Genomic DNA, 25,447 nt, shown 5'->3' with positions numbered 1-25,447 from the left:
CCAGAGGTCAGAGATCAGAGTCTCTTTAGTGTAGGGATAAAGATGGCTTTTAAGAACTGAGTGACCCCTCCGGCGGCAGAGCATAAGCAGGAACGGGAGTGGAGCATCATGGGTTAGGCATACATTTTTTATTTTTAAAAAATTGTGATTTAGAAGCAGCTCCCACATTTCCTCCAACAGGAATACACACCAAAGCTAAGAAAGAAACTGGGGAAAAGCTCTAAATTTCCAGTGAAGTAATGTTTCCCTCATGTGAAGAACTATTCCTGAAATCACCTTCTCTCTATAAATATGTATATATAGAAAATATATACATAGAGTCGCTAGGAATCGGAAATGACTCGAAGGCACTTGATCATAAAAATAAATACGTATCGAGCTCCAGGAAATGAACAATCATAAATTCCACGCAGCGATGCCCGGGCTGGTCGTGGGAGCTCCAGTTTAGGCTGCTGATAACGAAAAGTCAGATTTCTCCATAGCTCCAGAGTGGAGGCACTTCATGGGCACAGAACACTGTACTAAACACTTTAGAGAGTAGAGTAGTATAGAGGCAGTAGTCATGATCCCTCTGAGAGCTTACAATCGAGCAGAGAAATTGTTGCTGTGAGAAGCAGTGTGGCTTAGTGGAAAGAGCAGGGGATTCGGAGTCAGAGGTTGTGAGTTCTAATCCCGGCTCTGCCACTTGTAAACTGTGTGATTTTGGGCAAATCACTTAACTTCTCTGTGCCTCAGTTACCTCATCTGTAAAATGGGGATTAAGACTGTGAACCCACGTGGGACAACCTGATTTCCCTTTATCTTCCCCAGAGCTTAGAACAGTGCTCGGCACATAGTAAGCACTTAACAAATACCATCATTATTTTTATTATCATTATTATTATTATGCTATCGAGTCATGTCCGACCCATAACAGCACCATACACACATCTCTCCCAGAACACCCCACTTCCATCTGCAATCGTTCTGGTAGCGTATCCTTGGTGTCATCCTTGACTCTGCTCTCTTGTTCACCCCACACATCCATTCCATCACCAACGCCTGCCGGTCTCACCTTTACAATATCGCCAAGATCCGCCCTTTCCTCTCCATCCAAACGGCTACCTTACTGCTACGGGATCTCGTAATATCCCGGCTGGATTATTGTGTCAGCCTTCTCTCTGACCTCCCTTCCTCCCGTCTCTCCCCGCTCCAGTCTATTCTTCATTCCGCTGCCCGGATCATCTTCTTATAGAAAGGCCCTGGGCATGTCACTCCCCTCCTCAAAAACCTCCGGTGGTTGCCCATCAACCTCCACACGAAACAAAAACTTCTCACTCTGGGCTTCAAGACTCTCCATCCCCTTGCCCCCTCCCACCTCATCTCCCTTCTCTCTTTCTACTGCCCACCCCGTACGCTCCGCTCCTCTGCCTCCCACCTCCTCACCGTCCCCGTTCACGCCTATCCCGCCGTCGACCCCTGGCCCACGTCCTCCCGCTGTCCTGGAATGCCCTCCTCCTCACCACTGCCAAACTAACTCTCTTCCCCTCTTCAAAGCCCTACTGAGAGCTTACCTCCTTCAGAGGCCTTCCCAGACTGAGCTTCCCCTTTTCCCTCTGCTCCCTCTGCTCCCTCTCTGCTCCCCCTCTGCCCTCTGCTCCTTCCCCATTCCCCCCTTCACCTCCCCTCAGCTGAGCCCCCTTGCCCTCTGCTCCCCCTCCCCTACCTCCTTCCCCTTCCCTCTGTGCTCATTTGTATACATTATTTACATTTGTACATTTACAGTATGTACTGCCATTTGTCAGCTGTGTGACTGTGGGCAAGTCACTTCACTTCTCTGTGCCTCAGTTATCTCGTCTGTAAAATGGGGATTAAGATTGTGAGCCCCACGTGGGACAGCCCGATTCCCCTGTGTCTACCCCAGCGCTTAGAACAGTGCTCTGCACATAGTAAGCGCTTAACAAATACCAACATTATTATTATATTATTTATTACCCTATTTATTTTGTTAGTGAGGTGTACATCCCATTGATTCTATTTATCGTGATTATGTTGTCTTGTTTTTGTCCGTCTGTCTCCCCCGATTAGACTATAAGCCCATCATTGGGCAGGGATTGTCTCTATCTGTTGCCAAATTGTATATTCCAAGTGCTTAGCACAGTGCTCTCCATATAGTAAGCGCTCAATAAATACTATTGAATGAATGGAGTTTTCCTGGAAATATATAGAAGTGGTTTACCATTGCCGCTTTCAGCGCAGTAAACTTGAGTTTCTGCCTTCGACTCTCTCCCACGCTGCTACTGCCCAGCCCAGGAGAGGCTTGATTTGTAGCAGATTGTCTTCCACTCACTAGCCACTGGGCAAGCTAGGAATGGAATGGGGGGCATGCCTCTGCTCGACTCTCCCTCCTGTAGTCGTGACTGGTAGAGTCATGGAAACTCTCCAGGTGCGACCCTGAGAGGGGGAGCAGAGAAGACAGACATGAAATCAGTTACTGTGAGGGGAAGGAGGAGAGTTTAAGGAAAGGTACATAAAAGTGATGATAAGATAAAGATGGAATTCGTTAAGCACTTACTTTGTGCCAGGCACTGTATTAAGCGCTGAGCACACGCCCCCTTCGAGCCGGAATCGAACCAGAGACCTAAGGATCCCTCCGGCGGGGTAGCCACACTGCAGTCCTCCGCTCTACCAGCTGAGCTTTCGTAGGGGTCGGGGTGGAGTGAGAATCAAAATGTTAAATGGGTACAGGACCAACTGCATAATACACACTGACAGGAGAGCGATAAGGTGGGGAGATGAGAGGTTAGTCGGGGAAGGCTTCTTGGAGGAGACATGATTTTAGTAAGAATTTGAAGGTGAATACACAAGGAGAGGTAAGGAGGGAGGATGGGAACGGGAGTTGATCGCAGAAAAATAAGGTTGAGGTATAGTGAGGAAGTTGGTGTCAGAGGACTGAAATATTTGAGCTGGGTTGTACAGACAGCGTTGTGAGCAGGGAACGTATCTACTAACTCTGCTCCATTGTACTCTCCCAAGCCCTTAGTACAGTGCTCTGCACACAGTAAGTGCTCAATAAATAGCACTGATTGAGAAGAGCGAGGACAGGTAGTAAGAGGAGAGAGTTGACTGAGTGACTTAAGGCCAGAGGGTGAGGGGTTTCTGATGCAGAGATGAATATGTAACCATTGAAGATTTTAGAGGAGTGAGGAGATGTGGACCGACTCTTTTTAGCAAAATGATCTGGGAAGGTGAATGAAGCATGGCCTGGAGTGGAGGGAGACAAGAAGCACAGAGGTCAGTGTGGAGGTTTTTGCAGTAATTAAAGCTGGATATGATAAGTGTTGGTATCAGCATGGTAGAAGTTTGGAAGGAGAGGAAGCGGTGGCCTCTGGAGATGTCATGAAGTTAGAACCAACTGGTTTTGGTGACTGAATACGCAAGTTGGATGAGAGAGATGAAATGGGGATAATGCCGAAGTCACAAGCTTGTGAGGCAGGGAGACTTGTGGGGATGGTGGTGCTGTCTACAGTGATGAGAAAGGGAGTACAGATAGATCTAGTGCTGAGGAAAAATGAGAAGAAAGAGTACACAATGTCTAAACCTAATCTGTTTGTCTTCTGGAACACTCCCAGTGCCCAAGGTAACTCAGAATGGGACTGTGGGCCCCGTGGGCAAGGGGCGGGGTGTGGTGTGTGTTTGACATCGGCATTGTCGACTGTGACCGTGGTCCTTTTTGGGGAGCAGCGCTTGACCTCGGCACCGGTCACTGTGACCGTGGTCCTCTCAGAGAGATGACCCTGGTCCGCCTGGGATTGTGCTTGACAAGAGAAATGGCAACAGAGTGTGACGGGGTGACTATCGTTCCTGCATTCAGGTCCCTGGGGGTTCTTGGCTGAGAGGAGTCAGGCCTGGTGGGGAGTTTGTGGGGGGCCCCTTAGCTCCAGCTACATATCAGTAATTTTATTTGTTTATATTAATGTCTGTCTCCACCTCTAGACTGTAATTAGTTATGGGCAGGGAATGGCTCTACAACTCTGTTATATTGTACTCTCCCAAGGAGTACAGTGCTATGCACAGAGTCAGTACTCAGTAGATTCCACTGATTGAAGGATTGACTGATTGATTGAATGGTCTTCTTCAGCCCCTGAACCCCGGGGATTGAATAAGAGGAAATGGCTTGTATAAATTATTTATTTATATTTATGTCTGTCTCCCCCTCTAGACCCTAAGCTCACTGTGGGCAGGGAATGTGTCTGTTATATTGTTAGGTTGTCCTCTCCCGAGTGATTCATACAGTGCTCTGCATACAGTAAGCGCTCAATAAAGAGCAAATAAAGAGAAGTTTGGCTCCAGAACTAGGAGGCCGGCACTGAACCCACATCTCAACAGTCCCAACCTTCCCGAAGCTCATTACAACTAATCCTTAGCTCACTGCGGGCAGGAAACATGTCTACCAATTCTGTTACAGCGTATTTTCCCGAGCACTTGGTACAGTGCTCTGTATGCATTAATTTCTCAATAAATCATTCATATTTATTGAGTGCTTGCCATGTGCAGAGCACCGTACTAAGCACCTGGGAGAGTACAATGGAAAAATATAACAGACGCAATCCCTGCTCACAATGAACTTACAGTCTAAAGGGGATACATGTCATTGATTGACTGATTTGCTCTGTAGAGTACATTTCTGTTTAAGCAGCATGGCATAATGGATATAGCAAGGGCCTGGGAGTCCCGGCTCTGCCACCTGTCTGCCGTGTGACCTTGGGCCAGTCACTTCACTTCTCTGGGCCTCAGTCACCTCATCTGTAAAATGGGGATCGAAACTGTGAGCCCCACGTGGGTCAGGGACTGTGTTCAACCTGATTTGCTTGTATTCACCCCAGTGCTCAGTACAGTGACCTGTTCATATTAAGCGCCTAACAAATACCATAATCCAGTCAGGTGGTTCCTGTCTCCTGAAGCCTGTTCTTTCCTCCTCTCTGGATCTACTGAAAAAGGGAGCCAGGCCAAAGCCAAAACCAGGGTGACCCTGGTGAGGCGAGCTGAGCTTGGACAGGATACTTGCCAGTAGTTTAAACCTAATGACTGTGCCTGGCTCTCCTCCCTCTTCGAGAAGTTGTATGGACTAGTGGAGAGAACACAGACTTGATAGTCAGAAGACCCTGGTCTGCCATTCCCCTGCAGTGTGTCTTTGGACAAATCACTTCTCTTCTCTGAGCCACAGTCATTCATATGCTTACTGTGTGCAGAACACCATACTAAGTGCTTGGGAGAGGACAATATTACAACACAATAGACACATTCCCTGCCCACAGTGAGCTTACAGTCTGACAGACATTCATATAAATAAATAAATTATAGATATGTACATAAGTGCTGAGGGCGCGGGGAAGGATATGTAAAAGGAGCAAGTCAGTGCAGTACAGAAGGGAGTGGGAGAAGAAGAAAGGGCGGGGAGGAAGGCCTTGGTCAGGGAAGGCCTCAAGGAGGAGATGTGCCTGCAGTAAGGCTTTGAAAAGGGGCAGGGTAATTTTTGGTCAGATATGAGGAGGGAGGAAGTCCCAGGCCAGAGGCAGGACGTGTAGAAGAAGATGGCAGTGAGATAGATGCGATTGAGGTACAGTGAGAAGGTTAGCAATGGAGGAGAGAAGTGCAGGTCTGGGTTGTAGTAGGAGAGTAGCAAGCTGAGGAAGGAGGAGGCAAAGTGATTGAGTGCTTTAAAGCCACTGGGGAGGAGTTCCTTTTTTATATGGAGGTGGAGGGGAACTACTCGAGGGTCTTGAGAAGAGGGGAACCATGGCCTGACATTTTTGTAGAAAAATGATCCGGGCAGCAAGGTGAAGTATGGACTGGTGTGGGGAGAGATAGGAGACTGGGAGGTCAGCAAGGAGGCTGATAAAGAAATCAAGACGAGATAGGTTAAGGGACTGTATTAACATGACGGCAGTTTGGATGGAGAGGAAAGGGCAGATTTTAGAGATGTTCTGCAGGTCGAACGGACAGGACTTAGTAATGGAATAGGTGGGTTGAATGAGAGATTCAAGTCAAGGATAATGTCAAGGTTACGGGCTTGTGAGACAGGAAGGATGGTATTGCCGCCTTCAGAGATGGGAGAGTCACGGGGAAGACAGGGTTTAGGTAGGAAGATAGGAGCTCTGTTTTAGACACATTAAGGTAGAGGTGACTGGAGGATACCCAAGTAGAGATATCTTGAAGGCAGGAGAAAATGTGAGACTGCAGAGAAGTTCCCTCGTTTGTAAAATGGGGATTCGATACCTGTTCTTCCTCCTACTTTGACTATAAGCCCCATGTGGAACAGTGACTGTGTCATATCTGATTATCTTATATCTCCCCCATTCCTTGTTAGGTGCTTAAATATCACAATTTATTACAATTGTTATTGTTATGCTACAGTCCTGCTAATGCTACCATCACTCTAAGTCTTGGGAGAAAAAGAGCTATGTACGGCGGATAAGCAGGCCCAGAGCACAGACCTGGAGGTCCGAAGGACCTGGGTTCTAATCCCGGCTCTGGTACTTGTCTGCTGGGTGACCTTGGACAAGTCATTTCATTTCTCTGTGCCATAGTTCCCTCACCTGTAAAATGGGGATTAAAACTGTGAGCCTCATGGGGGACTTGGACTTTGTCCAACCTGACTAAATTGTATTCACCAGCGCTTAATAGAGTGCCTGGCACATAGCAAGTGCTTAACAAATACCACTAAAAAAAGCGATGATGAATAAAGTATTAGGTTTTAAAGTATTTTAGCTTGTAAAATAAGCTCGGCTTCCAGCACAGACACCAGTCGACAAAGGTTTTAGTAAGAGGCTTTTCCCCGGCACCCTTCCACATTATATTTTCTCCACTCTTTCTTCCTCAGACCCCAGGCCTGCACGGCAAAGAGGCAGTTCCCTTCCTTTGATTCCGCTGTCATTCAGAGCCTCAGGGGCCTGAGCCGTCTGAATATATCAGGGTGGCTAATAATCTCCATTTCTCCTGAGACAGCAGCAGACACAAAGCTGTGGTAAATCCCAGCCTCGAGCTGCAGCCCTTATAATGAGAAAAGCACAGGGAGAAAATTCACTCTCCAATACCAAATGGGCCACCTTTCATGGAAATGTCATTTTAGGAGCTCACACTTGGCCTCAAACTTCCGTGGAGTTTGGTGAATTGGGCCTTCAATAAGCAGGATGGTGAATGGTGGAGAGGTGGAGGTCCAACCAGCCTCCTTGCATCTCTGTAATAGTAGTTGTAATAATATTGATTAAATGTTTACTTCGAGCAGAGGACTGAATCTTGGGTGTGGCCAAGTGAATAGAGCACAGGTCTGGGAGTCAGAAGAACTTGGGTTCTAATCCCGGTTCCTCCACTTGTCTGCTCTGTGACCTTGGGCAAGTCGTTTCACTTCCTCTGTGCCTCAGTTACCTCATCTGTAAAATGGCGATTAAGACTGTGAGCTCTATGTGGAACTTGATTAGCTTGTTTTTACCCCAGCGCTTAATATGGTGCCTGGCACATGGTAAGTGCTTTAACAAATACCATTTTAAAAAAAATAGCTGAAATTTGGACATGGTCCCGGGCCCTCAAGGGACTCAATAAGCTTGTTGTTAGAAGGGAACATATCTACCATCTCCATATTGTACTTTCCCAACTCCTTAGTACAGTGCCCTGCACACAGTTTAGTACTCGATAAATACAACTGATTGATATTTAAATAGATCTATGTAATGTCACACTTGTCTTCTAGACTGTAAACTCACTGTGGGCAGGAAATGGGTCTGTTATATTGTAATAATAATACTAATGGTATTTTTAAGTGCTTACTATGTGCCAAACAGTGTCCTAAGAGCTGGGGTAAGTACAAGGTAATGAGGTTGTCCCACGTGGGGTGCCCAGTCTTAATCTCCATTTTACAGGTGAGGTAACTGAGGCACAGAGAATTTAAGTGACTTGCCCAAAGTCACACAGCTGATAAGTGGTGGAGCTGGGATTAGAACCCATGTCCTCTGACTCCCAAGCCCGTGCTCCTTCCACTAAGCCACACTCATCTATGTACTTCCCCAAGCGCTTGGTATGGTGCTTTGCACACAGTAAGCGCTCAATAAATATGTTCGACTGACTGACCAGGGGTTCTTGATGTATTTGGAAGCTGGGACTTGCTCCCAATTGTGGGATCTTAGTCTTGGCTGGCAGACGACTCGTGCTGCTTGATTCACAGATCCCTTCAGTCTATTCATTTGCTTGCCTTGTTTTAGTTTGTTGTTTTTTATGGTATTTGTTATGCCCTGATTATGTGTCAGGCACTGTACTAAGCACTGGAGTAGATAGAGACCATTGAGATGGACAATTACCGGTCCCATGTAAGGCTCACCCTCCTACTCTCCGTTTTACAGATGAAGTAACTTACCCCAGATCAGGTATGTGGTGAAGACAGAATTAGAACACAGGTCCTCCGGTGCCCATGCCCTTCCCACAAGGTTATACTGCCTCACTTCGGTGCGGAGTTCCTGACCCCAGTTGATGAAGGCTGGAGTTTTAAATATCTTGTGCCAGCAGAGACACAAGAGGGACTCTTGGATCCTGGAAGACCAAACAGAATCCTGGTTCTTGAGGCCCGTGAACTCAGCAGGAGACCTGGAATGGTCTCGAACTAAAAGCTGAGACAGAAAGGAAGTGGTGTCTCTGGGCTGGGAGAGGAATATCCCCAGGAAAAGGTGAACACAAAGCCAAATGAAGGTTACATCTGGCTAAGGAGGGCAGGCTGTTTTAAGCCAGCCCTGTCTTCTGGATATAAAATAAGAATGATCAATCACTGGTATTGATTGAATGCTTACTGTAGGCAGTGCACTGTACTGAGTGCTTGGGAAAGTACAAATTTAAAAAGTTGGTACATGCATCCATTCCCACAAGGAGCTAACGGTCCACAGGGAGAGCCAGACATTTGTAGGTCATGGACAGGGAACTTAGAGAAGCAGCGTAGCTCAGTGGAAAGAGCCCGGGCTTGGGAGTCAGAGGTCACAGGTTCGCATCCAGGCTCTGCCACTTGTCAGCTGTGTGACTGTGGGCAAGTCACTTCACTTCTCTGTGCCTCAGTTCCCTCATCTGTAAAATGGGGATTAAGACTGTGAGTCTCATGTGGGACAACCTGATTACCCTGTATCTACCCCAGCGCTTAGAACAGTGCTCTGCACATAGTAAGCGCTTAACAAACACCAACATTATTATGCAAGATAAGCAGATTGGACATAGCTCCAATTGGACACTCACTGGGCTCACAGTTTTAAGTAGGAGGGAGTAGGATTTAATTTCCATTTTACAGTTGAGGAAATAGGCACAGAGAAGTAACTCGTCCAAGGTCACAGAACAGACAAGTGTCAGACCCGGAATTAAGCCCATTATTCCGGGGTTATGTATCCTGCCAAACCTCAAGAAGCTGGAAATAGATGGGTGTGTGCATTGGAAAGAGATCTCCTGCTAAATGAACTGTTTCCAGCAGTGAGTTAGCCACACTCTCTCACCTGCCCCAAAGACCAGTAGCATCTATCAATGAATCAACAATATTTGAGTGCTTACTTTGTGCAGAGCATTGTACAAAGCACTTGTGAGAATACAATATGACAGAGTTGGTAGACACTTTCCCTGCCCTCGTGGAGTATACAGTCAGGATGGGGAGACTTATTAATATCAATAAATTACGTACATGTATATAAAGTGTAAGGGTGATGCAGAAGGGAGAGGGAGTAAAGGAAAAGAGGGCTTAGTCAGGGAAAATCTCATGGAGGAGATGGGATTTTAATTAGGTTTTAAAGGTGGGTAGAGGGATGATCTGATATGAAGAGGCCCAGAGGCAGGATGTGGGTGAAGGGTCAGCAGCAAGACAGAGGTACAGTGAATAGGGTGGAATTAGAAAAATAAAGTCAACATCCTGGATTTTAGTAAGGAATCAGTAAGGTAAGGTAGGAGTGGGCAAGGTAACTGAGGGTTTTAAGGCCAGTGGTAAAGAGTTGCTATTTGATGTGGATATGGATGGGCAACCACTGGAGGTTCTTGAGGAGAAGGAGATATGGACCGAAAGGTCTTGTAGAAAAATGATCTGGGCAGCAGAATGACGTGTGGACTGGAGTGGGGAGAGACAGGAGGCAGGGAGGTCGGCAGTGAGGCTGATGCAGCAATCAAGGTGGGTTAAGATAAACGCTCGGATTAACATGGCAGCAGTTTGGGTGGTTAAGGAAGGGTGGATTTTAGCAATGTTGCGAAGATTGAACCAAGAGGATTTGGTGACAGATTGAATATGTGGGTTGAATGTGACAGACGAAATGAGAATATCACCAAGGTTATGGGCTTGTGAGAAAGGGAGGTTGGTGGCGCTGTCTACAGTGATGGGAAAGTCAGGAGGAGGACAGGCTTTGGGTGGGAAGATGAGGAGTTCTGTTTTGGACACATTGAGGTGAGGTGTCAGCGGGACATCCAAGAAGAGATGTCCTAAAGTCAGAAGGAAATATGAGACTGCAGAGAAGGATGAGATCGGGGCTGGAGATGGAGATTTGGAAATCATCTACATAGAGATGCTACATGAGAAGCAGCGTGGCTCAGTGCAAAAGAGCACGGGCTTCGGAGTCAGAGGTCATGAGTTCGAATCCCGGCTCTGCCACTTGTCTGCTGTGTGACCTTGGGCAAGTCACTTCACTTCTCTGGGCCTCAGTTCCCTCATCTGGAAAATGGGGATGAAGACTGTGAGCCCCATGTGGGACAACCTGATTCCCCTGTGTCTACCCCAGCGCTTAGAACAGTGCTCTGCACATAGTAAGCGCTTAACAAATACCAACATTATTATTATTATTAGATGGTAGTTGAAGCCATGGAAGTAAATGAGTTCTCCAAGAGAGTGAGTGTAGATGGAGAAGACCCAGAACTGAACGTTGAGGGACTGTTTTACATTCCTGGAGGTTCTAGACTGTGAGCCCGTTGTAGGGTAGGAATTGTCTCTATTTGTTGCCCAATTGCACTTTCCAAGTGCTTAGTACAGTGCTCTGCGCACAGTAAGTGCTCAATAAATACGATTGAATGAATGAATCCCGAACTCCTTAGGCGGTTAGGCTCCTGCTCAAGGATTTGAGCACAAATTAAAGCATTAGACCGTCTTGTACGGATCTGGATTTAACTGGTGCAGATATTGTCCTTCTTGCCTCTTGAGGACAGAGATCATGTACACCAACTGTATTATACTCTCCGAAGGGCTTAGCACAGTGCTCTGCACACAGTAAGTTCTCAGCAAGTACCATTCATTAATTGATTGAAAATCCATCCTTGTGGATGTCAGGGCTCTTTTTTGCAGTCGTGCTGAAGTGAAGAGCAGGCTTCATTCAGGTCTCGTCAGAGTACTTATCCATGGTCTTGGAAAGAAAAGCAGTAGGCAAGTTTGGGAAAATTTATCTCCAATTTTGGGGTTCAGTGAATGTTACAGCATTTTGGCAGCTCACCCAGCGAGAGGAATCCCTTCCGGGTCACACACTCGGTATCCCCTCCCATTCTGTGTATGCTCAAGAGTGCTGAGGGAGTAACTCCTACCGCCATTTGGACCGATCGTCCACTTAACCGGGATGGGGAAGAAGGGAAAAATCTAGGCACTCAAATACTGGGGTGAAAATTAAACCTGGGTAGAGTGAAGAATATCAAACTGTTCTTTTCATCTCTTTAGGATTTCCTCTTGTGTCTACAATGAGACTGGAGCTGTCTACACTCTTCAGAACAACAGACATATTGACTATGGGACTATTCCACTGTGAGGTTTTTTTATGGTAGTTATTAAGAGCTTACTATGTTCTAGGCACTCCTACTAGGGGCTGGGGTAGATACAAGTTAATCATGTTGGACAAAGTCCATGTCCCACATGGGGCTCTTGATCTTAAACCCCATTTTACAGATGAGAGAACTGAGGCACAGGGAAGTTCATTCACTCATTCAATCGTATTAATTGAGCACTTACTGTGCGCTTGGAAAGTACAGTTCGGCAACAAATAGAGACAATCCCTACCCAAAATCAGGCTCGCAGTTTAGAAGGGAAGTGAAGTGACTTGCCCAAAGTCATCCAGCAGACAAGTGGCTGAACTGGGATTAGAATCCAGGTCCTTCTGAATTCCACACCTATGCTCTATCTACTAGGCCATGCTTCTTCTGTGAGGGGAAGGAAGATACACTCGGAGTGGTTCCTCTGCCTTGGGCCTTCACACACTTAAATCTCATCTAAACAGAAATGGTTCTTGTCTATGTTAGTGTGAAAAGGAGAGTTGTAAAGTAATATCCTAGCCTCAGGATTCAGCAAAAACCATGAAATCAACACCGCTAACCCCTGTGGGAAATTGTCTGAGGACATTAACATCAGCTAACCCATTAGAAAAAAAAAGCACCATCATAATAATGTTGGTATTTGTTAAGCGTTTACTACATGCCGAGCACTGTTCTAAGGGCTGGGGTAGACACAGGGTAATCAGGTTGTCCCACGTGGGGCTCACAGTCTTAATCCCCATTTTACAGATGAGGTAACTGAGGCCCAGAGAAGTGAAGTGACTTGCCCACACTCACACAGCTGACAAGTGGCAGAGCTGGGATTCGAACTCATGACCTCTGACTCCCAAGCCCGGGCTCTTTCCACTGAGCCACGCTGATCGACAGCTATTGATTTCTGTTGGAGGGCAAGTTGGCTACTGACATCTATTTCCTCCAGGGAAACCTTTCAAAGCCTGGGGTTTTCCCAGAGGTGTAGAAATGTATCCTAATATTATTTTTTCTCATATTTGTTAAGTTCTTCCTAGGTCTCAAGGACTGTTCTAAGTGCTGGGATAGATAGAAACAAGTTAATCAGGTCGGACACAGTCCCCGTCCCACAAGGGGCTCACAGTTTAAGTAGGATGGAGAACGGGTCCTCTGACTCTCAGGCCCACGCTCTTTCGACTAGGCCAAGCTGCATCTCATGACGCTTGCAATTAAGTTGCTGGTTGCCTTTCCCAGAATAGCTTCCTAGGATAAATTGAACTGGACCAACTAATTGTTGATATTTGTTAAGCCCTTACTATGTGCAGAGCACTATTCTAAACGCTGGGGTAGACACAGGGTAATCAGGTTGTCCCTCGTGAGGCTCACAGTCTTCATCCCCATTTTCCAGTAGAGGTAACTGAGGCACAGAGAAGTTAAGTGACTTGCCCACAGTTACACAGCTGACAAGTGGCAGAGCCAGGATTTGAACCCATGACCTCTGTCTCCCAAGCCCGGGCTCTTTCCACTGAGCCCCGCTGCTTCATAACTACACATCCCTACTTCTTTCCACTGGCAATGGGGAACAGATTGGTTGGGATAACCTTCTCACTGATTTGGCCAGTCACTTTACCGTGATTTAGTCACAGCACCTTGATGAATGCTTCAAGGCATCCAGATTTGATCTTAGATATCCAAAATCCAAAAGTACAGAAAGTATCAAGAGCTTCGGGTAAGTTCTCTGAAAACTGAATGGAGGTTTTGGTACTATTCCCTGCATGTTTTGGCCTCATTAGGCCACAAGGTAATTCTGGGACTATTCGATCGATGATATACTTTAGTAGACAATCCAGGAGGAGCCTAGCTAGCATTCATTCAATCGTATTTATTGAGTGCGTACTGTGTGCAGAGCACTGTATTAAGTGTATTAGAGAAGCAGCGTGGCTCAGTGGAAAGAGCACGGGCTTGGGAGTCAGGGCTCATTAGTTCGAATCCCGGCTCTGCCACTTGTCGGCTGTGTGACTGTGGGCAAGTCACTTCACTTCTCGGTGCCTCAGTTCTCTCATCTGTAAAATGGGGATTAAGACTGTGAGCCCCACGTGGGACAACCTGATTCCCCTATGTCTACCCCAGCGCTTAGAACAGTGCTCGGCACATAGTAAGCGCTTAACAAATACCAACATTATTATTATTATTATTAAGTGCTTGGGAGAGTACAATACGACAGTAAACAGCATCTTGCCAGAGTGGAGAGCGGGAGATTCTTTGGTAATTTGCCACAAGCTCCTCTCTCTCCTTGAAGACGGTGATATCTTTGAGGTCCCGTGGCCTTTCCTCGGTGATCCATAGGTTGAGGAAGAGTATGTGGACTGTTTAATTCATGCTTGGAATTCTCTGGTCTGCCATCTTGTCCAGCTGCTTTTCTGTTTTTCCTGGCTCCGACTAGGGCAGCGCCTTCTCTAATAGTCGGCGCAAGTGCCACATAGAGGAAGGTTCTGTATATTTTGCAGAAGCAGCGTGTCAGCAGTTTGAATAGAGCATAGGCCTGGGAATCGGAAGGTCGTGGGTTCTAATTCTGGCTCCCGCCACTTGCCTGCTGTGTGACATTGGACGAGTCACTTCACTTCGCTGTACCTCATTTACCTCATCTGTAAAATGGGGATTAAGTCCTTGAGCCCCGTGTGGGTTTTGGGCTATTTCACTTGACTCTTCTTATGGCTTTAACTACCGCCTCTATGGAGATGATGATACCCAAATCTACATCTGATCCCTAACCCTCTCTGCAGTCTCACATTTCCTCTTGCCTTCAAGACATCTCTACTTGGATGTCCTCCTGTCACCTCAAGTTTAATATGTCTAAAACATATTAGGAAAAGGAGAAAAGGAGAAGAAAAGACCTCTCCTCCAAGCGGTCTTCCCTGACTAAGCCCCCCTTTCTTCTTCTCCTACTCCCACCTGCAACACCCTGACTTGTTCCCTTTGTTTTTTCCTGTTCCTAGCCCCACACGAATATATTTATTTGTGTTCATGTCTGTCTCCACACCCTCTAGATTGCAAACTCACTGTGGGCAGGTAATGAGTCTGTTTACTGTTGTATTGTATTGTCTAAAACAGTACTCCTTGTCTTCCCAACCAAACCCTGTCCTCCGCCCCCGACTTTCCCATCACTATACATGGCACCACCTTCCTTCCTGTCTCACAATTCTGTAACCTTGACATTATCCTTCACTCCTCTCTCTCGTTCAACCCACATATTCAATCCATCACTAAATCTCGTTCCCACCTTCACGACATTGCTCAAATCCACCCTTTCCCCTCCATCCAAACTGCAACCATGTTACTACAATCACTCATCCTACCCACTTGGGAAACTGCATCAGCCTCCTTGCTAATTGAAAACTCCTTGCCTTCTGCCTCTCCCCACTCCAGCCCATACTTCACTCTGCTGCCTGGATCATTTTTCTTCAAAAACGTTCAAGACATGTCTCTCCACTCCTCAAAAAACTCCAATAGTTGTCCAACCACCTCTGCATCAAACGAAAACTCACCATTCTCTTTAAAGTACTCCCCACCTTGCCCCCCGACCTCACTTCACTACTCTCCTTCTACAGTTCAGCCTGCACACTCTGCTCCTCTAATGCTAGCCTTCTCACTGTGCCTCAATCTCATCCATCTCGCCACTGAATCTCATCCATCTCGCCACTGAATCTCATCCATCTCGCCACTGACCCCGTTCTCTCCTTCCTGCCTCTGGCCTGGAACACCCTCCCTCTCAAATCTGGCAGACAATCACTCTCCCCTCCTTCAAAGTCCTATTGAAGGCACATCCCCTCCAAGAGGTCTTCCCTGACTAAGCCCCCCTTTCTTCTTCTCCTACTCCCTCCTGCATCACCCTGACTTGTTCCCTTTGTTCTTTCCTGCTCCCAGCCCCACAGCACTTACTTACATATCTGAAATGTATTCATGTACATTCATATCTGTCTCCACACCCTCAAGATTGTAACCTCATTGTGGGCAGGAAATGAGTCTGTTTATTGTTGTATTGTACTCTCCCAAGCGCTTAGTACAATGTTCTGCACCCAGTTAGTGCTCAATAAATCCCGGCTCCGCCACTTGCCAGCTGTGTGACTTTGGGCAAGTCACTTAACTTCTCTGTGCCTCAGTTACCTCATCTGTAAAATGGGGATTAAAACTGTGAGCCCCACGTGGGACAACCTGATTACCTTGTATCCCCCAGCGCTTAGAACAGTGCCTTGCACAGAGTAAGCGCTTAACAAATACCACCATTTATTTATTTTTAAATACAATTGAATGAATGAATGGATTAATGCATGAACTGCTCTATGCTTCAGTTACCTCATCTGTAAAATGTCTTCTTTAATGCCTTATGTGGGACAGGGACTGTGTTCCACCTGATTAGCTTGTCTCTACCTCAGCGCTTAGAACAGTGCTTGACTCACTGAAAGTGCTTAACAAATGCCGTAGAATCACCAACTCATTTTCAATAGTGGAAGACGTGTTGAGAAGAACCTTCAAATGTTCCTGCCGTTTCCTTAGAATGTCTTCCTTTGTCAGGGATGAGACTGGAGTCGTCTTCACACTTCAGAAGTACTATAGTGTCATAATCAGGGCCATCTAACGTTGTTAGTGATGTGAAGAAATTTTCAGTTTGGGGCTTGTCTGCAGAGTCCTGGCTCTCTTCCACTTTGACAGTCTACCACCTGTCTCACACATTCCTTAATTTGATTCGCAAGTCACAACACAGTGTCTGAAAGCATCACTTCTGTCTAAATCCTTGGGAGCTACAAGGTGCTTGTAGTGTAATGAATGTTTCATGGCAAGAAGGCTTTTTATCTCCAAGTCTTTTGCAAGGAACCAGTCTTGGCCTTACCCAATTGTTTTGACAGCTGCCTGAAATACCCAACTAGAGAAATGTCCATTCGTTTTGTACTTTGGGGATGGTGGCTTGATTTTCTTGTTTCAGCGGGGCAGTTGCGATGTTGTTTTAGATCTCCTAGCAGATGTCTTCTTTCCCCGAGAAGTTCAGCTGTTTTGGTGATTTGGAGGCAATTTTGACAAAGATTCTTTTTTCTAAGAACAGTGTGAACTTGGAAGCATTGAGATGAAAAGCTTGGAGCAAATGAATGATTGATAGAGCTAATAAACTCCCTGCCTGGCTGCTGTAACCTGTACATCTCTGAGTTCCTTCTGCTCACTCATGCCAATCAGTCAGTTATATTTATTAAGTGCTTACCGTGTGCAGAGGCCTGTACTAAACCTCTGGGAGAGTACAATACGACAACATAACAGACACGTTCCCTGCCCACATACACATCGATAAGATGCCACTGTTTAGATCTGGGAGGAACTCAGGATGATTTTCTTTTGTTTGGTAGGTGAAAGATGGTGTCTGATCAAAGAACATAATGTTGCCTAAGGCTGGCCTCTAAAACAGCAGGTGGAGATTCACATTGATCATTAATATTCAAAAGATAAATGAGCTCTCTTGAGACCAAAATTGCAGGGTTTTTTCCACACAAAACATCCCGAAAACACTGCAGGCAAGGATTTGGGGGAGGGGAAGATTAGTCAAGGGAAATTATTTAATTTTGTTGTGGGGAAGCAGGGTGATCTAGCAGGAAGAGCACAAACCCAGGAGTCAGAGGACCTGGGTTCTAACCCCAGCTCCACCACTTGCCCTCTGTGTAATCTTGGGCAAGTCACTTAGCTTCTCTGTGATCCACTTTCCTCATCTGTAAAATGGTGATTCAATACCTCCTCTCCCTCCTCTTTAGATTTTGAGCCCTAACTGTGTCAGACCCAATCATCGTGGGTGCTTGACACCCATTAAACATTTTAGAAAACCATGATTATTATTAGAGTAAAATGGATTGCATCTGGATTAAATGGCAAAAAAAAAGAAGTTTCTAAATTGGAGTTGCTGAGCTACCATATCCATTCAACATTCACTCATATTTATTGAGCACTTACTGTGTGCAAACCACTCTACCAACCTTGGTTAATCTTCACGTGAAAGGAAGTGAAAGAAGGTGTTCTTCCACTGTCTATCTGGCAGAGAAAGGATAAGACCCCATTCCCCAGTTCTTCTATGCCCATAGGAGCAGAGGGAAGAGCCCCAATATCCAAGATATATATGTCCTTAAGGAATTTCTGATATTAAAACCACAGTCTCTCAGCCCCAATGAAACAGTCCCATAGTGAGATATCAAGAAGTTAGTACTTCATCCTGACCTAAGTAATAATAATAATAATAATGTTGGTATTTGTTAAGCGCTTACTATGTGCAGAGCACTGTTCTAAGCGCTGGGGTAAACACAGGGGAATCAGGTTGTCCCACGTGGGGCTCACAGTCTTAATCCCCATTTTACAGATGAGGGAACTGAGGCACAGAGAAGTTAAGTGACTTGCCCACAGTCACACAGCTGACAAGTGGCAGAGCTGGGATTCGAACTCATGAGCCCTGACTCCAAAGCCCGTGCTCTTTCCACTGCGCCACGCTGCTTCTCCTGCTTCTTTGTAAGTCAACGCTGCTGCTTTGACGCAGCAGCTTCCACGCTGCTTCTTTGTAAGTCAATTACAAACCTCATCACAGTGGTGCCCTCTGGCTCATCACCCCTCTTTTCCCGTGCGAAGGTTACTATTTCCCATCAACTGGGTCATCAGCAATCCCCAATGCAGTCAAAAATCATGGAAGTATCTTTTCACAAAATTACAGTGACAGGCCCTTTCTCATCATCATCACTGTGGCTCATACTATGCGCCGAACACTATACTAAGCGCCTAAAGACATATAAGATAATCAGGTCAGACACAGTCCCTATCCCACAGGTGAAAAATTCGGTTCCAAATCAACCTTATGGGCCTGTTGCCTTTGGCTGGACCCTTGGTTCACATCCATCTACTCAGCTAATTGCTCAAAGAATTCAGGTCCCCAACACTACGTTAAAAAGAACGGTGCTAAGAACCACTCGGACACTTGATTTTCCTTCTTCCAGTAAACCAGCATCTAACTCCACATTTCAAACATCCATAGTAAACAAGTATAACTTTATATAGGTTAATAAATATTCCTAACATCTACCCCCCATCTGCATTGCTTGTTTGAAGACTCAAAAAGACATTCACACCTCTGAGGCTGAATCACGAGCAGATTGTGGTATAAAACACGCCTCGGGAAGGAATTGAAATTGCTTAAGGGAAAAAATAGCCTTTTCTCTTTCCCAGCTTCCAATACCTCAAGGGAACAGGCAAAGAACTCAGAGGATGATTAACACTGCCCCAATAGATCGCACCAAAAGGAAACCATTAAGTCTAACTTTCTGTAGGAGAAAACAGAGGCAGAATGGATTCAAGTGGATTCAAGACCAAGCTTACTAGCTACTGGAAGTGGAAAAGCAGGACCATCATCCTAATAATTCACAACAACTGTGGTATTTGTTAAGTACTTACTATGTTCCAGGCACTGTTCTAAGCATCGGGGGTGGATACAGGCAAATCGGGTTCAACACAGTCCCTGTCCCACATGGAACTCACAGTCCTCATCCCCATTCTGTAGGAGAGGGAACTGATGATGATGATGATGTTGATTATGGGATTTGTTAAACATTTACTATGTGCCAGGCACTGTACTAAGCATCAGGGTGGATACAAGCTAATCGGGTTGGACACAGTCCCTGCCCCTCATTTGGCTCACAATCTCAAATCCCCATTTTACAGATGAGGTAACTGAGGCAAGAGAAGTGAAGTGACTTGCCCAAAGTCACATACCAGACGAGTGTTGGAGCCAGGATTAGAACCCTTGACCTTCTGATTCCCAGGCCCACCCTCTATCCACTATGGCATGCTGCTTGCACTTATATTGTATCAAATACTGTCCTAAGCCTTAGGGTAGTGAAGTGGCTTGAAAATGATCACACAGCAAGCAAGCTGGCAGAGTTAGGAGTAGAACCCAGGTCCTCTGACTCCCAGCCACACGCTCTTTCTACTAGGCCATGCTGCTTCCAATCCTTAAGATGTAATTTATGTATTTAACTTCTGTCTCCCCCTCTAGTACATAAGCTTGTTGTGGGCAGGGCGTGTGTCTGTTTATTGTTACACTGTACTCTCTCAAGGGCTTAGGACAGTGTTCTGCACACGGGAAATGCTCAATAAATAGGATTGACTGACTGATGTCAGATGAAAACTCCTCAACACAGCGGTTCTAAGAAATGGATTCTCTGTCATTCCCATGGATATATGGGTATGGATCTGTTTTCTCTGGGATTTGTTTTTGAATGGACAGATGGGTAAAGAATCCCTCTGCCAGAGAGCCCCACAGTGCTTTTGACTGCATATTCACAAGAGACTCTTCATTTTGTCTTCCCCAGGCTTTCCAAGTATGGCTGAGACGCTGAAATTTCCCCCAAATTGTCGCTGTCATCTACCGCCCTCCCGGTCCCACCTCCGACTTCTTCAACCACCTTGACCCCTTTCTCACCTTCCTCCTCTCCTTCTCTCTGCCCACTCTGATCCTCGGAGACTTCGACATCCATACGGATGTACCCGACGACTCCTCTGCCGCCCGCCCGCTATCCCTCCTCGACTCTGCCGACCTCCTCCTCCACCATACCGCGCCCGCTCACCGACTCGGTCACATCCTCGATCTCGTCATCTCCTACCGCCGCACTATCTCCTCCCTCACCGACTCTGAAATCCCTCTCTCTGACCATAACCTTCTCACCTGCCTCATCTCTCACACTCCCTCCCCCTGCAAATCTTTGCTACTGCCCCACAGAGACCTCCGCTCTCTCGATCCCATCCGTCTTTCCAATAGCATCTCTCCTCACCTTGCCGCCCTGTCCTCTCTTCCCACTCTCGACGATCGGGTCTCCGCTCTCGACTCCACCCTCTCTACTCATCTCGACTCTCTCGTCCCCCTTTCCCTCCGCCGCTCTCGCTCCACTAACCCACGGCCCCGGATCACCTCCTCCGTCCGCCTCCTACGCTCCTATGCTCGAGCTGCCGAGCGCTGCTGGCGAAAGTCCAAGCACCGAGCCGACCTCACACACTTCAAATTTATCCTTTCCTGCCTTAACTCTGCCCTCTCCTCCGCCAGGCAAAGCTTCTTCTCCTCCCTCATCGACACCCATGCCCGTCACCCCCGCCGATTGTTCCGGACCTTTAACTCTCTCCTTAGGCCCCCTGTTCCTCCCCCTCCCCCATCTCTCACCCCCAATGATCTGGCCGCCTATTTCCTCACGAAAATCAACACGATCAGGTCTGAGCTCCCCAAAGTCACCCCTCCGCCTCTCCCCTCCCCCCCACCGACCCCCTCCCCTACTTTCCCATCCTTCCCTGCGGTATCCTCAGAGGAGATCTCCTCCCTCCTCGCGAGTGCCACCCCCTCCACCTGTGCCTCGGACCCCATTCCCTCTCACCTTATTAAAACCATCGCCCCTGCCCTCCTACCTTCCTTAACTTCTATTTTTAACCACTCGATCTCCAAGGGCTCCTTCCCCTCTGCCTTCAAACATGCCCACGTCTCCCCCATCCTAAAAAAACCCGCTCTCGACCCCACTTCCCCCTCCAGTTATCGCCCTATCTCCCTACTACCCTTCCTTTCCAAAATCCTAGAACGAGTCATCTACAATCGATGCTTAGAATTCCTTAACTCCCATTCTCTCCTAGACCCCCTCCGATCTGGCTTCCGTCCCCTCCACTCTACCGAGACTGCTCTCTCTAAGGTCGCCCGTGACCTCCTTCTTGCCAAATCCAATGGCTCCTACTCCATTCTGATCCTCCTTGACCTCTCTGCTGCCTTTGACACTGTCGACCATCCCCTCCTCCTCCATACCTTATCTCACCTCGGCTTCACGGACTCTGTCCTCTCCCGGTTCTCCTCTCACCTCTCTGGCCGGTCATTCTCGGTCTCCTTCGCTGGCGCCTCCTCCCCCTCCCATCCTTTAACTGTCGGAGTTCCTCAAGGGTCAGTTCTCGGCCCTCTTCTGTTCTCCATTTACACTCACTCCCTCGGTGAACTCATCCGCTCTCACGGCTTTGACTACCATCTCTACGCAGATGACACGCAGATCTACATCTCCGCCCCTGTCCTCTCCCCCTCCCTTCGGGCTCGCATCTCCTCCCGCCTCCGGGACGTCTCCGCCTGGATGTCGGCCCGCCACCTAAAACTCAACGTGAGCGAGACTGAGCTCCTCATCTTCCCTCCCAAACCCGGTCCTCTCCCGGACTTCTCTATCACCGTGGATGGCACGACCATCCTTCCCGTCTCTCGGGCCCGCGATCTCGGTGTCATCCTTGACTCGTCTCTCTCGTTCACCCCACGCATCCTATCCGTTACCGAGACCTGCCGGTTTCACCTCTGCAATATCGCCAAGATCCGCCCTTTCCTCTCCACCCAGACGGCTACCTTACTGTTACGGGCTCTCGTTATATCCCGGCTAGACTACTGTGTCGGCCTTCTCTCTGACCTCCTTTCCTCCTCTCTCGCCCCGCTCCGGTCTATTCTTCACTCCGCTGCCCGGCTCATCTTCCCGCAGAAACGATCTGGGCCTGTCACTCCCCTTCTTAAACAACTCCAGTGGTTGCCTATCGACCTCCGCTCCAAACAAAAACTCCTCACTGTAGGCTTCGAGTCTCTCCGTCACCTTGCCCCTTCCTACCTCTCCTCCCTTCTCTCTCTCTACCGCCCACCCCGCTCGCTCCGCTCCTCCGCCGCCCACCTCCTCGCCGTCCCTCGGTCTCGCCCATCCCGCCGTCGACCCCCGGGTCACGTCCTCCCGCGGTCCCGGAAGGCCCTCCCTCCTCACCTCCACCAAACTGATTCTCTTCCCCTCTTCAAAACCCTACTTAAAACTCACCTCCTCCAAGAGGCCTTCCCAGACTGAGCTCCTCTTCTCCCTCTACTCCCTCTGCCATCCCCCCTTTACCTCTCCGCAGCTAAACCCTCTTTTTCCCCTTTTCCCTCTGCTCCTCCACCTCTCCCTTCCCATCCCCACAGCACTGTACTCGTCCGCTCAACTGTATATATTTTCGTTGCCGTATTTATTTTGTTAATGAATTGTACATCGCCTCGATTCTATTCAGTTGCCATTGTTTTTACGAGATGTTCTTCCCCTCGACTCTATTTATCGCCATTGTTCTTGTCTGTCCGTCTCCCCCGATTAGACTGTAAGGCCGTCAAACGGCAGGGACTGTCTCTATCTGTTGCCGACTTGTTCATCCCAAGCGCTTAGTACAGTGCTCTGCACATAGTAAGCACTCAATAAATACTATTGAATGAATGAAAAAGAAGACACAATCATTTGATTTTTAGCAATTATCGCAGAACACCCAGAACAGAAAGTCAGGATGGGCATTTAGGGAGTTGGATGATAACAGTGAAGAAAATATGAAGGCAGAGGAAATTCTTCACTTTTCATAGGGAAAAGCCCAACAAAACCCCTGCTAGATACATTTAGAAAGGACCACTAATCACAACCACTCTTAACTTCAGGGATCAAATGAGGATTTTGCTTCCAGTTTCCCTCCTCTTCCTTCCTAATGTTATTATTCTTTTGAACTCTCCTTCAATGATTTGACCCTATTTCCATTTTCCGTAGTTTTTCCACTTGCTCTTCAGATCCCTCGGGAATTTTTAGTTTATATAATTTGATGTCTTGCCTTCCCTCTGCAGTGGCAAAAACGCTTTCCTGAATCCGCAGAATCGTCCCTGTGAAGATCCAGCTTTCTTGGAACTGTCTTTCCTCCAGACTTTAAGCTCGATGTGGACAGGGAACACATCTGTTCTACTGTTATATTGTACTCTCCCAAGCCCTTAGCACAGTGTTCTGCACACAGTAAGTGATCAGTAAATACGATTGATTGATTGATTATCTATGTATAGCCTCACCAGCCATGCAAGTTGGTTAGCTCTTTCGTAAAGACCACACCAGCCCAATGGCATTCCGGGAAAATGGGCCTGTGTGGGCTGCATCGGGTTCTAAGGGATTCTGGGAAGCTCTTTTACTTCCGTTTGGCCAAGATGCTCTCAACCGGATCTGAGCAAGGAAGAAGTCACTAAGAGTCAATCAGAAGAGGGTTGGGGAAGGTGGCAATGCTCATCATCATATGTATTAAATGCTTATGAGGTGCCAAACCCTGTGGTAAGCATTGACTTTGATACAAGTCAAACACTGTTTACTGGGGCAGTAGGGAAGCAGCGTGGATCAGTGGAAAGAGTCCGGGCTTAGGAGTCAGAGGTCATGGGTTCGAATCCCGGCTCCGCCACTTGTCAGCTGTGTGACTGTGGGCAAGTCACTTCACTTCTCTGGGCCTCACTTACCTCATCTATAATATGGGGATTAAGAATGTGAGCCTCACGTGGGACAACCTGATTACCCTGTATCTACCCCAGCGCTTAGAACAGTGCTCTGCACATAGTAAGCGCCTAACAAATACCAACATTATTATTAACATTATTATACAAGATAATCAGATTGGGTACCATTGCTCTTCCATTCGGATTCACAATCTAAGAAATAATAATAATAATAACTGTGGTATTTACTAAGCACTTCCTGTGTGTCAAGCACTTTACTAAGTGCTGGAAAAGATACAAGATAATCCAGTCAGACACAATTCCTGTCTCTTTCATTCAATCATATTTATTGAGCACTTACTGTGTGCAGAGCACTGTACTAAGTGCTTGGAATGTACAACTTGGCCACAGATAAGAGACAATTCCTGCCCAACAACAGTCTCACAGTCTCAAAGGGGGAGACAGGCAATAAAACAAAATAAGTAGTCAGGCATCAATACCATCACGATAAATAGAACCATATATACACATCATTAATAAAATAGAGTAGGAAATAATATATACAAATATACACAGTGCTGTGCCGGGGGAGAGGGGGAGAGTAAGGAGAGTAGGGGGAATGGGGAGGGGAGGAGGAGGAGAGGGAAAACAGAGCTTGAAATCTAAGTAGGAGGGAGAACCGAATTAAAAAAAACAAACTTGCATACCTTAACCCCCATCTGTGGGTCTTGTTTTGGGTTTTTATACCGAGCCAGGCTTATATATGTTTAAGCACATCCAAGCTTGAATATATGCACATAAATGCACATCCAAGTTTAGCTAAGCATGGTCAATGCAATCCAATGAAGGACTTATAATTAAATGATTACAGACATGATTCACTTAAAGGAATACAACTGAAATGCTTAGCAAACTTGGTTCTGGTGACTGAGTCTGAGCCATTTGTCTCGTCTTCAAGGAATTAAAAATGGTTAGCACTGGCAGCTCTCAAGGCATTTCATCACCCCACTTGGTGATTGTGGAGACTGACAAGGGACTTTCTGAATCCCCCTTCTCCTCTTACAGAAGGGTAAACCCCCTCTACATCCAACCCCAGTTCCATGGGGCCATTTTGAGGAGAAGCAGCATGGCATAGTGGATAGAGCTCGGGCCTGGGAGTCAGAAAATCACGGGTTCTAATCCTGGCTCTGCCACTTGTCTGCCGGGTGACCTTGGGTATGTCACTTTGCTTCTCTGTGTCTCAGTTACCTCATCTGTAAAATGGAGATTGAGACTGCGAGCCCTATGTAGGACAGGGACTATGTCAAACCTGATTTGTTTGTATCCACCCAGTGCTTAGTACCGTGCCTGGCACATAGTAAGTGTTTAACAAAAGAAACCAAAATTCCTGTTATTATT

At 47.0% G+C, this 25,447-nt stretch overlaps 1 non-coding gene across 1 annotated transcript; it reads right to left on the bottom strand.

Moving 5' to 3' along the window:
- Nucleotides 1-2,302: 2,302 nt before the first annotated feature.
- Nucleotides 2,303-2,443, bottom strand: LOC114816203. Its single transcript, XR_003763972.1, has one exon. It is a non-coding gene; the product is annotated as a small nucleolar RNA SNORA7 (small nucleolar RNA).
- Between the last annotated feature and the right edge of the window lie 23,004 nt (nucleotides 2,444-25,447).

The sequence above is a fragment of the Ornithorhynchus anatinus genome, chromosome 1 (genome assembly GCF_004115215.2).
Source record: "Ornithorhynchus anatinus isolate Pmale09 chromosome 1, mOrnAna1.pri.v4, whole genome shotgun sequence".
NCBI classification, from domain to species: domain Eukaryota; kingdom Metazoa; phylum Chordata; class Mammalia; order Monotremata; family Ornithorhynchidae; genus Ornithorhynchus; species Ornithorhynchus anatinus.
Note: the sequence above shows the minus strand (reverse complement) of the source record. Positions and strands in the feature narration are given on the sequence as shown.